Source organism: Triticum urartu, chromosome 1 (assembly GCF_003073215.2).
Source record: "Triticum urartu cultivar G1812 chromosome 1, Tu2.1, whole genome shotgun sequence".
Classification (NCBI taxonomy): Eukaryota; Viridiplantae; Streptophyta; class Magnoliopsida; order Poales; family Poaceae; genus Triticum; species Triticum urartu.
In genome coordinates this window covers 353,621,102-353,633,036 of record NC_053022.1, presented here as the reverse complement: position 1 = coordinate 353,633,036, position 11,935 = coordinate 353,621,102, and positions in this window count along the sequence as shown.

Here is an 11,935-nt window from a genome sequence, read left to right as displayed (position 1 = left end):
GGAGTACCGGGAAGGTTACCGGAACCCCCCGGGAGCTAAATGGGCCATGATGGGCCTTAGTGGAAAAGAGAAGAGCCAGCCCTACATAGGTTGTGCGCCTCCCCCTTCCCCTAGTCCTATTAGGACTAGGAGAGGTGGCCGGCCCCCTCTCTCTCTTTTCCCCCTCCGCGAATCCTATTCCAACTAGGATTGGGGGGGGGGATCCTACTCCCAGAGGGAGTAGGACTCTCATGGCGCACCCCTTGTGGCCGGCCAGCCTTCCCCCCCTTTGGTCCTTTATATACTAAGGTAGAGGCACCCTAGAACACACAAGTTGATCCACGTGATCTATTCCTTAGCCGTGTGCGGTGCCCCCAGCCACCATATTCCTCGATAATACTGTAGCGGAGTTTAGGCAAAGCCCTGCTGCTGTAGTGCATCAAGATCGTCACCACGTCGTCGTGCTGACGGAACTCTTCCCCAACACTTTGCTGGATCGGAGTCTGGGGATCGTCATCGAGCTGAACGTGTGCTCGAACTCGGAGGTGCCGTAGTTTCGGTACTTGATCGGTTGGATCGTGAAGACGTACGACTACTTCCTCTACGTCGTGTCAGCGCTTCCGCAGTCGGTCTGCGTTGGGTACGTAGACAACACTCTCCCCTCTCGTTGCTATGCATCACATGATCTTGCGTGTGCATAGGAAATTTTTTGAAATTACTACGAGACCCAACATCTACATCACAGAGCTTCGTGACGCCACCTGGGCCGCAGCTCCTGAATTCCAGTCCGGCGCCCTGATACGGCTCACCTCCTGGCTGGAGAAGGGCCTGGACTGGTCTTCGTCGGATGAGCTAACCGCACTTCAGACGCGCATCAGGAGCATGGTGGACAAGAACGTCAAACTTGTCGTGATCCAGGTGATGCTAGCTCGCCGGATCTTCCGTGCCAAAGCCAGACTTGCCACTTGTGGGAGTTCGATCCGGCCAAGCACCAGACCTTGCAACGGTTCTTCGGCACTACGCACGAAGACATCTGGAAGGTGCTCTTCAAGGCCAACGAGACGTGGCCGGCGACGATCGAAGACCGCGGGCACGACCTGGCCCATCCCGCTAGTGCGGTAAGTTTTCCGTATTTCAAGGTGTATCCTTTACTTGCTTACTCAAGGAAGATGTCTAAGCTTCCCTATTTGTTTCTTCAGGGTTGGACAAAGAAGGCAGAGTGGATTCGGTGTCCGGATCCGCTGCCCAAAGAACCAGCTATCCCTCTTCTAACGAAGATGCTGGTTCCGGCGCCCTATCAAGCGCCGGAGAAGAAAGCCAACAAGAAGGCCAAGGGGACCAGAGGTGGTCTCCGCCATAAGGGCACTTCGGACGTGACATCCGAAGACGCCGAAACCCACTCCCCTCCCGCCACCGAAGACGAGGAAGAGGAGGAAAGCAATTCTCCCCCTGAGGGGGGAAGGAAGAAAAGGGCGGCCTCCATGCATCTGGAGGCAGAGGCGTCCAAGAAGGGGAAGGCCTCCGCCGCGGACAACTCCGCGTAGGAGGTTGATAGCAGCTCCGAGTGGCGCCCCAGGGATAAGCCCCTGGCCGAATCATAAGTACTCGAAGATGCACAAAATACCCAACCTTCTTTACTTCATAATTTTAACATGTTAAATCATGCACTTGCAGTCCAGCTCGTTCCGACCTCGAGCGATCCTCATCTTCGGGAAATTCGCTGGATCTGAAGGTGATGGACAGCGGGTCCCTTCCGGCGGCCTCCTCTCCCAAGGCTACAGAGGACGCTAAAGTGTTGTCCCGAAGGACCCTCCCGGGGGAAGCACATGAGGCCGTTACGGTGGCACCAGAGGACGATACCTCAGCCGCCGAACACATGGGGGAGCAGGTCCCCATGGAGACTGGCGATGGGGGCAACATCCAATTTGGCCCCTAGCCGAATACGATCCCGGAGACCTATACGGCTCCGGAATCCGGCAAGCAGCCTCCTTCGAAAGAAGGAGGTGCACCGATTCCACCGGTGCCCTCTGTCCATCCAGAGGCACCGGATACTCTACTGGAAGTGTTGCGAAGTGCTTCCATTGTTGAGGAACACAATACCCTCATGGCTATGATGGTTGAGAGGATTCAGTCCGCAAAGAGCGGACTAACCGAAGCCTGCACAAGCCTTCTAAGAGGCTTTGAGGTAAGCGACGCTATTGTATAAAAAGAATGTCATGGTATAGACAGTAGCCCCTGAGACTCTGTCCAGTGTTCTGAAAGAAAAGCCGGACAGAGGATCAAGTAATTCTTGCAGGAGACTAACTTAATATGTCTTATGTGAATAAGCAGGCATCGTTGCTGGCCGCAACCTCTCATGCTACTGAGGTCTCCGGACTAAAGCAGAGTCTGAAGCGGGCCGAGGAAGAGCTGGGCCGTGTAAAAAAGCAGCTAGAAGACAAGAAAGGTATGTAATGACCTTGTGTATATCCGGAAAGGATGAATGATTTGTGCTGACCATAGTGCCATGATAGTTATTAGGGGAGGCGACCGAGGTGGAGGCCCTCAAGAAGGCGCTGGTCGAGCCCGAGGAGAGAGCGGCAAAGGAGCAGGCCGCCCATGAAAAGCAGTGAGGCCAGGGTCGGTGAGGTCCAGCAGGAGCTCCAGGACATCGTGAAGAAATACGAGTCCTTAGAGCGCCACGTTGTGGATCAAGAGTCTGAACTCGCCAAGGCCCGCCAAAGCGCACAAGATGCCCGGGTCGAAGCCCAGGGCGCCCTCCAGAAGATCCAAGAGGCCAAAAAAATCGTGGCGGGTAAGGCCTTCATTATGCAGAGCAAATATGTGAAGAAGAGGTATCTCTTACTAACCCGGATTTGGAGTTCTCCAGGAGCGTTTGCGGATTTACCGTGCAGTGTTGCCGATGCTGCGGAGTTCTTCCGAGCCGAAGAGGGGAGCTCGACGGAGAAGCTGTTCTGGTCACAATGCCTTGCGCCAGAACATCCGGTGCCCTTTAGCGATCAGCTATAATAGTTGGTCGAACTGCATAGGATGGCCGAACTAGCCATGAAGGATTTAATAATCCGGCTATGGCCCGCCGAAGTCATACCCAGCAGCTACTTCGGACTCGTGAAGCGGCTAGTCAATGCCTGCCCCCGTCTTGACGTCATCAAGCGGTCAGTCTGCATTGAAGGTGTGCGGATGGCCTTCGCCCATGTCAAGGTGCAGTGGGCGAAGATGGACGCCGTCAAGCTTATGACCGAAGGACCGCCCGCTGGCAAGGAGCACCGCACGCCAGAGCGATATTTTGATGATGTCCTCAAGGGGTCCCATATTGTAGAGGGCCAGTGTTCAAAATACATTATCTTCGAATGAATACATTCATGTTATCTTGTCTTGTATGATGAAACAATGCCGTTATGTAATATAATGCTTGTTTATTATTTAAAAAAATTCCTCCTTTGTGGCTGTTTTTATTAAATCTGAGAGTTGGCCAGTCGTCGGCTTCAGCCCCCACGTAGGTAGTACGGGGATGTTCGGGATGGAATCTAAACACTCTTGATCCAAGAATTTGATCCTTGAAGGAGGTGTTTAGCGCAATGAACCAGGCAATCGGACTATGTGGCTTTATCACCCTCACTTAGCCATAGGAGTTTGACAATAAAAATGTAGGCGCGGCCCCTAGTTAGCATTTAATCAGGACTGGGGTGCTGTAAACACCTGATCAGATGAAGACCGATTCATTGCATAATGCGGAAAAAATCGTAAAAGATTTTTATCCTCCAAAGAGCTGACCGGCTCGCGCCGCATCATAACAGTCAGTTTTCGGCTTTCTCTGCTAGGTGCTCATCCAGATAAACCAGGACACAGTCGCAGTAGTTCTCCCTTTACTACCCTAGCCAATAGAGCAGAACATAAGGTAGTAAGCACAAGAGCCGGGCAACCCAACTATTGACCAAAGACATGATTCGGAGCCGATGCATATAATGCTAAATTCGGGGACCGAACTATATTGTAAAAGTGTTTGGACTTGTTGCTGTAGTATGGAGCGCAATAAAGCCCTAGGCGAACTACAGCGTACCAAAGTGTACGGATGCAATCAATAAGAATAGCGAAATAAAAATGAAGTAGTAAGCTAGTGCCACATAAGTTGGGCCGCAAACTATTTCCATTATAATTTTGATTAATACGTCAAAGCGTATTTGTACAAAATAGTGCGATAAGCAATAGTGGCTATTTAACATGCCAATACCAAGGGGGAGCTGCATATGGGTCCTGAAAATAGGTAGAATGATCATTAAAAAGAACATCTAGAGATTCCCCCATACGTCTGTGCTACTTGCCACCTTGCTATATCCGTCCTTTGAAAGGACTGATTATCAGGCTGTCGAGAGGGGCATGTGGAAAAGAAACGTGAAAAGGATAAAAAGAAAGGTAAAAGTATGTGTGTCCCGGGAAGGTCGAGCCGTATTGTGGACCACAGTCCGGTTATGCCTCCGTCTTTGCCCATGGTATTTTTAGTGCGTAGTTATGTACGCGCGGTACGTATGCCTTCACTTGGTCGGGACTGAGACGGAGGTCGAATTGCTAGTCTAACTCCTGACGAACCGGACTGTCATGCTGCGGAGTAGTCCGGACTCGTTTGACAGTGTCCAGGAGCTTGGCCGCTGAATCAAAGTTTTGCCTTAAAAGGCCGCTCCGTACTTCCGCTGCCAGGGCTGCGGTATGTTCCTCGATACGGAGGGAGCGCTTCGTGTTTCCATTGACTGTTATGACACCGCGTGGTCCGGGCATCTTGAGCTTGAGATAAGCATAGTGCGGCACCGCATTGAATCGAGCAAACGCGGTTCGTCCGAGCAGTGCGTGATAGCCGCTGCGGAAGGGGACAATATCAAAGATTAACTCTTCGCTTCGGAAGTTGTCCGAAGATCCGAAGACGACCTCCAATGTGATTGAGCCCGAGCAACGGGCCTCTACACATGGTATAACTCCTTTAAAGGCAGTTTTGGTGGGCTTGATCCTAGATGGATCGATGCCCATTTTACACACTGTATCCTGATAGAGCAGGTTGACGCTGGTGCCATCGTCCATGAGGACTCGTGTGAGGTGGAATCCATCAATTATTGGGTCGAGAACCAATGCGGCTGAACCGCCATGACAGATACTGGTCGGATGGTCCCTGCGATCAAAGGTGATCGGGTAGGACGACCATGGGTTGAATTTTGGGGCGACTGGCTCTATCGCATAGACGTCCCTGAGCGCGCGCTTGCGCTCCCTCTTGGGGATATGGGTAGCATATATCATGTTCACCGTTTTGAACCGAGGGGGAAACTTCTTCTGTCCCTTGTGTTTGGTGGACGGGGCTCCTCGTCGTCATTCTCGCTTTGCGACCCCTTCTCCTTGTCTTCCGCATTTAACTTGCCGGCTTGTTTGAAGACCCAACAACTCTGGTGGGTATGATTGGTTGGTTTATCAGGGGTGCCATGGATCTGACATGGATGATCAAGTATGTAGTCCAGGCTGGAAGGGCTCTGATTATTCCTTTTATATGGCTTCTTCCGCTGACCGGACTTGGAGCCACTGAATCCGGCGTTGACCACCGTGTCATCAATATTGTCACCATTGTTTTGACTCTTGTGCCTGTTGCGTCGGGGCTTGCCGTTGCTATTTCTGGCTTTCGAGGTGCCAGGTTCGCTTGCATTGTTATTGTTGCGGGCTAGCCAGCTATCTTCACCCGCACAAAAGCGGGTCATGAGTGCCGTGAGGGCCACCATGGACTTCGACTTTTCTTGGCCGAGGTGTCGGGCGAGCCATTCGTCGCGGGTGCTGTGTTTGAAGGCCGCTAGGGCTTCGGCATCTGGACAGTCGACGATCTGGTTCTTTTTAGTTAAGAACCTAGTCCAAAATTTCCTCGCTGACTCTCCGGGCTGTTGGACTATGTGACTTAAGTCATCGGCATCCGGAGGTCTGACATATGTGCCTTGGAAGTTGTCACGGAAGGCGTCTTCTAGGTCTTCCCAGCTGCCAATAGAGTTTTCAGGTAGGCTGTTCAGCCAGTGTAGGGCCGGTCCCTTGAGTTTTAGGGGGAGGTATTTGATGGCATGAAGATCAACACTGCGGGCCATATGAATATGGAGAATAAAGTCTTCAATCCATACCGCGGGATCTGTGGTTCCATCATATGATTCGATATTCACAGGTTTGAACCCTTTTGGGAATTCATGTTCCATTACTTCATCAGTGAAGCAGAGGGGGTGTGCGGCGCCTCTATATCGGGCCAGATCGTGTCGTAGTTCAGACGGATTCCGTCTACGGTTTTCGGCCCGGACGTGATTGTGCTTGCCGTGTTCGGCTTGATAGCCGTCGTCGCGCATCGGGGCACGCCCCCGCAATCCGTAGATCGATCTGGCCGGACCTGATTTATTCTTCAGGTCCTGCCGCAAGTCATATGTGTATCCCCAAGCTGTTTTATCTTTGCCTTTTATGATGAGGTAGGACGGGCTGGTGTTCGGCCCAAGTTGTCGTTTTGTCCCGGCCACGTGGTGGTCGATCAACCACATTATGCGTTGATGGTATGGGCTCAAGTGCCTCGTCATCGAATTGAGGTAGCAGTTTACGCTTCGGGTAACTTTTGGTTGAGCGCTCGAGGCCGTATTCCTCTGCTGCCAGGACATTAGTCCATCTATCGTTGAGCAGATCTTGATCAGCTTGAAGCTGCTGCTGCTTCTTTTTCAGGCTCCTTGCAGTGGCTATTAGCCGTTGCTTAAAGCGCTCCTGCTCAAGAGGTTCCTCAGGCACGATAAAGTCTTCGTCACCGAGGCTCACCTCATCCTCGAAGGGTGGAAGGTAACTATTGTCCTCTGAGTCTTCATTTGCAGCCTGTTTGTCAGGGCTAACTTGCCCATCCTCCCGATCGTCTTGTTTAGAGTTTTGCTCGATGGGGTTTTCTTGGTCTTCGGCATCTTCCGGAGTGTTGTTGTCTCTCGTGCCGGTATTGATGTATTTGCTGCGGCGTGATTTAGAGCGGCGTCGTCGGCGCTTTGGTTGTATCTTGGGAGGTTCATCCTCTACTAGATTTTTTCTCATTATCGATGTCACCCTCCTTGGGTGTATCCACCATGTACACGTCATACGAAGAGGTGGACGTCCAGCGTCCGGTAAACGGTGGGTTTTCGGCTTGCTCCTCTCCGGCATCGTCGTCCATACCGTCGATGTCTTTAGAGCCGTAATCGAGCATGTTAGTTAAGTCCTCTGCTGTGGCGATGAAGTGGGTGGTGGGTGGGACGTAAAATTCCCTACTCTCAGCCCCTAGTCTGGGTTGGGCGTAGTTCGGACATTGCTCCTCTGTAATTATGAGGGATCGCATCAAGTCCAGAGCCTCGCTTAACAGTGAGGTTTGTCGGGGGAGAAAAGAGTCCGTGGAGCATGGCGGGAAGGGAATTCCTTGGCCGAGCTCACACGATGCTGACTCCAAGAGTTCGGAGCCAGTGTTCGGGGAAGAGTCCGGCTTTGTGATGGTTTCCGGCGACACTACTTCCTCCGGCTCTCTAGTACTGGGCCTAATGGCCACAGATAGTCCGGCAGGTTTAGCGTCTTCGGTCCTGGCGAGGTGCTCCAGCTCTAAGGCTAGAGCGGAGGTTGGGGTCGTGAATCCTTGGAAGATCAAGTCTCATCGGATATCAGTGACATAATCCAGGTTTCCAAAACTAATCTGGTGACCTAGGGTGTAGCTGTCGATCTGCTCTAGATGGCCAAGTGAGTTGGCCCTCAGTGCGAAGCCGCCGAATACGAAGATCTGGCCGGGGAGAAAAACCTCCCCTAGGACAGTATCGTTGCAGATGATGGATGGAGCCATCAAACCTTCTGACGGTGACATAGTGGAACTCTCAATGAAAGCACCAATGTCGGTGTCAAAACTGGCGGATCTCGGGTAGGGGGTCCCAAACTATGCGTCTAAGGTTGATGGTAACAGAAGACAGGGGACACGAAGTTTTACCCAGGTTCGGGCCCTCTTGATGGAGGTAATACCCTACATCCTGCTTGATTGATATTGATGAGTATGAGGGTTACAAGAGTTGATCTACCATGAGATCGTAATAGCTAAACCCTAGAAGTCTAGCATGTCAGATTATGATTGCCTCTACGGACTAAACCCTCCGGTTTATATAGACACCGGAGGGGACTAGGGTTGTACAAACTTGGTTACAGAGAAAGGAATCTTCATATCCGAACGCTAGGCTTTCCATCCACGCCAAGGAGAGTCCCATCCGAACACGGGAGAGAGTCTTCTGTCTTGTATCTTCATAGCCCATTAGTCTGGCCCATGTCACACAGGCCGGACGCCCGAGGACCCCTTAATCCAGGACTCCCTCAAGCAATGTGACTAATGAGTTAGTTGCGGGATGATGCATTACAGATGAGTAAAGAGACTTGCCGGTAATGAGATTGAACTAGGTATTGAGATACGACGATTGAATCTCGGGCAAGTAACATACCGATGACAAAGGGAACAACGTATATCGTTATGCGGTTTGACCGATAAAGATCTTCGTAGAATATGTGGGAGCCAATATGAACATCCAGGTTTCACTATTGGTTATTGACCGAAGACATGTCTCGGTCATGTCTACATAGTTCTCGAACCCGTAGGGTCCGCACGCTTAACGTTCAGTGACGATCGGTATTATGAGTTTATGTGTGATACGTCTCCAATGTATATATAATTTTTTATTGTTCCATGCTATTATATTATCTGTTTTGGATGTTTAATGGGCTTTAATATACCTTTTTATATAATTTTTGGGACTAACCTATTAATCAAAAGCCAAGTGCAAATTGTTTTTATTCCTATTTCAGTGTTTTGTAGAAAAGGAATATCAAACAGAATGAAACCTTCGCGAGGATCGTTTTTGGAACAAACGCAATCCAGGAGACTTGGAGTGGACGTTAAGGAAGCAGCGAGGAAACCACGAGGCAGGAGGGCGCGCCCTAGGGGGGTGGGCGCCCCCCCACCCTCGTAAGCCCCTCACAGCTCCACCGACCTACTTCTTTCACCTATATATACTCTTATACCATGAAACCTTCAGGACGAGCCACAAAACACCTTTTCCACCGCCGCAACCTTTTGTACCCGTGAGATCCCATCTTGGGGCCTTTTCCGGTGATCTGCCGGAGGGGGGTTCGATCACGGAGGGCTTCTACATCAACACCATAGCCTCTCCGATGATGTGTGAGTAGTTTACCACAGACCTTCGGGTCCATAGTTATTAGCTAGATGGCTTCTTCTCTCTCTTTGGATCTCAATACAAAGTTCTCCTTGATCTTCTTGGAGATCTATTCGATGTAACTCTTTTGCGGTGTGTTTGCCGAGATCCGATGAATTGTGGGTTTATGAACTTGATTATCTATGAATATTATTTGATTCTTCTCTAAATTCTTATATGCATGATTTGATATCTTTGCAAGTCTCTTCGAATTATCGGTTTAGTTCGGCCTACTAGATTGATCTTTCTTGCAATGGAGAAGTGCTTAGCTTTGGGGTCAATCTTGCGGTGCTCGATCCTAGTGACATAAAGGGAAACAACACGTATTGTATTATTGCCATCGAGGATAAAATGATGGGGTTTATATCATATTGCTTGAGTTTATCCCTCTACATCATGTCATCTTGCCTAATGCGTTACTCGTTCTTATGAACTTAATACTCTAGATGCATGCTGGATAGCGGTCGATGTGTGGAGTAATAGTAGTAGATGCAGAATCGTTTCGGTCTACTTGTCACGGACGTGATGCCTATATTCATGATCATTGCCTTAGATATCATCATAACTATGCGCTTTTCTATCAATTCCTCGGCAGTAATTTGTTCACCCACCGTAATACATGCTATCTTGAGAGAAGCCACTAGTGAAACCTATGGCCCCCGGGTCTACTTTACATCATATAAGTTTCCAATCTACAATTCTAGTTTACTATTTATTTTGCAATCTTTATTTTCCAATCTATACCACAAAAATACCAGAAATATTTATCATATTATCTTTATCAGATCTTACTTTTGCAAGTGGCCGTGAAGGGATTGAAAACCCCTTTATCAAGTTGGTTGCAAGGTTCTTATTTGTTTGTGCATGTACTAGGCGATTTGTGTGTAGTCTCCTACTGGATTGATACCTTGGTTCTAAAAAACTGAGGGAAATACTTACGCTACTTTGCTGCACCACCCTTTCCTCTTCAAGGGAAAACCAACGCATGCTCAAGAGGTAGCAAGAAGAATTTTTGTCACTGTTGCCGGGGAGATTTGCACCAAGTCAAGTCAAGATTTGATCTCCCGTCAACTAGCCATTTCTGGCGCCGTTGCTGGGGAGATCTACGCCAAGTCAAGACATACCAAGTACCCATCACAAACTCTTATCCCTTGCATTACATTATTTGCCATTTGCCTCTCATTTTCCTCTCCCCCACTTCACCTTTGCCGTTTTATTCGCCCTCTTTCGTTCGTCCTTCTGTTTGCTCATGTTACCATGTGCCTTCTATTAGCTTGCATCTTTGCTTGCTAAATATCTATTGATATGGATCCTCATCCTCTTGCTAATCTTTTTAAAAGATCCAATTATGATGAACCAATTGCTAGTGAGTTGAGTGTACTAGATTATCTTTATGAGGTTTTGCTTGAAATTTGTGAATCTGAAAATTGTGATGAAGTGCTTTATGAAGTGATTCATGATAGATCTTTGAATAAAAAGCATGATTGCAATGATGTTATTGTAAATTCTATTAATGTCAATTGTTCTAATAATATGCAAAACCATAAGCTTGGGGATGCTAGTTTTGCTATGACTACTATTTGTTGCAATGATCATGATTGGGGTGATTGTTCTTTTGATCTTGAAAATTTATTTAAGCACCATGATGAATATGAGATTGATAATAGTGTTTGCAATATTATTGAAAGCGGGTTTGGAAGAGTGTCAACTTTAGATCCCACATATTTGGATAATGTTAAATCTTATGAAATTGTTTATAAAAGTGGGTTTGGAGAGGTCATGACTTTAGTTAATGTTAATCCCACTATTTTGGAAGAGTGTCAACTTTGCATGCATGTGGATCGTTTTGAAAATATTTTATGTGATAGTTATTTTGTTAAATTTTCTTATGATACTACATGTAATTATTATGAGAGAGGAAAATATGGTCGTAGAAATTTTCATGTTACTAAATTACCTCTCGTCATGTTGAGATTGCTATTGTTTCTTTTTTCTTCCATGCATATGCTAGTTTTGCTTGTCTTGATAATTTGTTTGCTTATAAAATGCCTATGCATAGGAAGTATGTTAGACTTAGATGTGTTTGTCATGTGTTTTGTGATGCTCTCTTTGTGCTTCAATTCTTGTCTTTCATGTGAGCATCATTGAAATCGCAATGCCTAGATAGGGGCGTTAAATGATAGCGCTTGTTGGGAAGCAACCCAATTTTATTTTTTGTTCCTTGCTTTTTGTTCCTGTTTAGTAATAAATAAATCATATATCCTATGTTATGATTGTGTTTTTATGTTTTAGTTAGTGTTTGTGCCAAGTAAAGCCTTTAGGATCTTCTTGGGTGATTGTTATTTGATCTTGCTGGAAAAAACAAAAAGTATGCGCTCACGAGAATAATTTTCATTTTTAACCAGAGAGCGATAAAATACTGATTCCAACTGCAGTAGATCAAAATACAAATTATTTAGGATGTCCTAATTTCTTAGGAGTTTTGGAGTTACAGAAGTATTGTAACCTACAGATTACTGCAGACTGTTCTGTTTTTGACAGATTCTGTTTTTCGTGTGTTGTTTGCTTATTTTGATGAATCTATGGCTAGTACCGGGGGGTATGAACCATAGAGAAGTTGAAATACAGTAGGTTTAACACCAATATAAATAAAGAATGAGTTCATTATAGTACCTTAAGGTGGTAATTTGTTTTCTTATACCAACGGAGCTCAT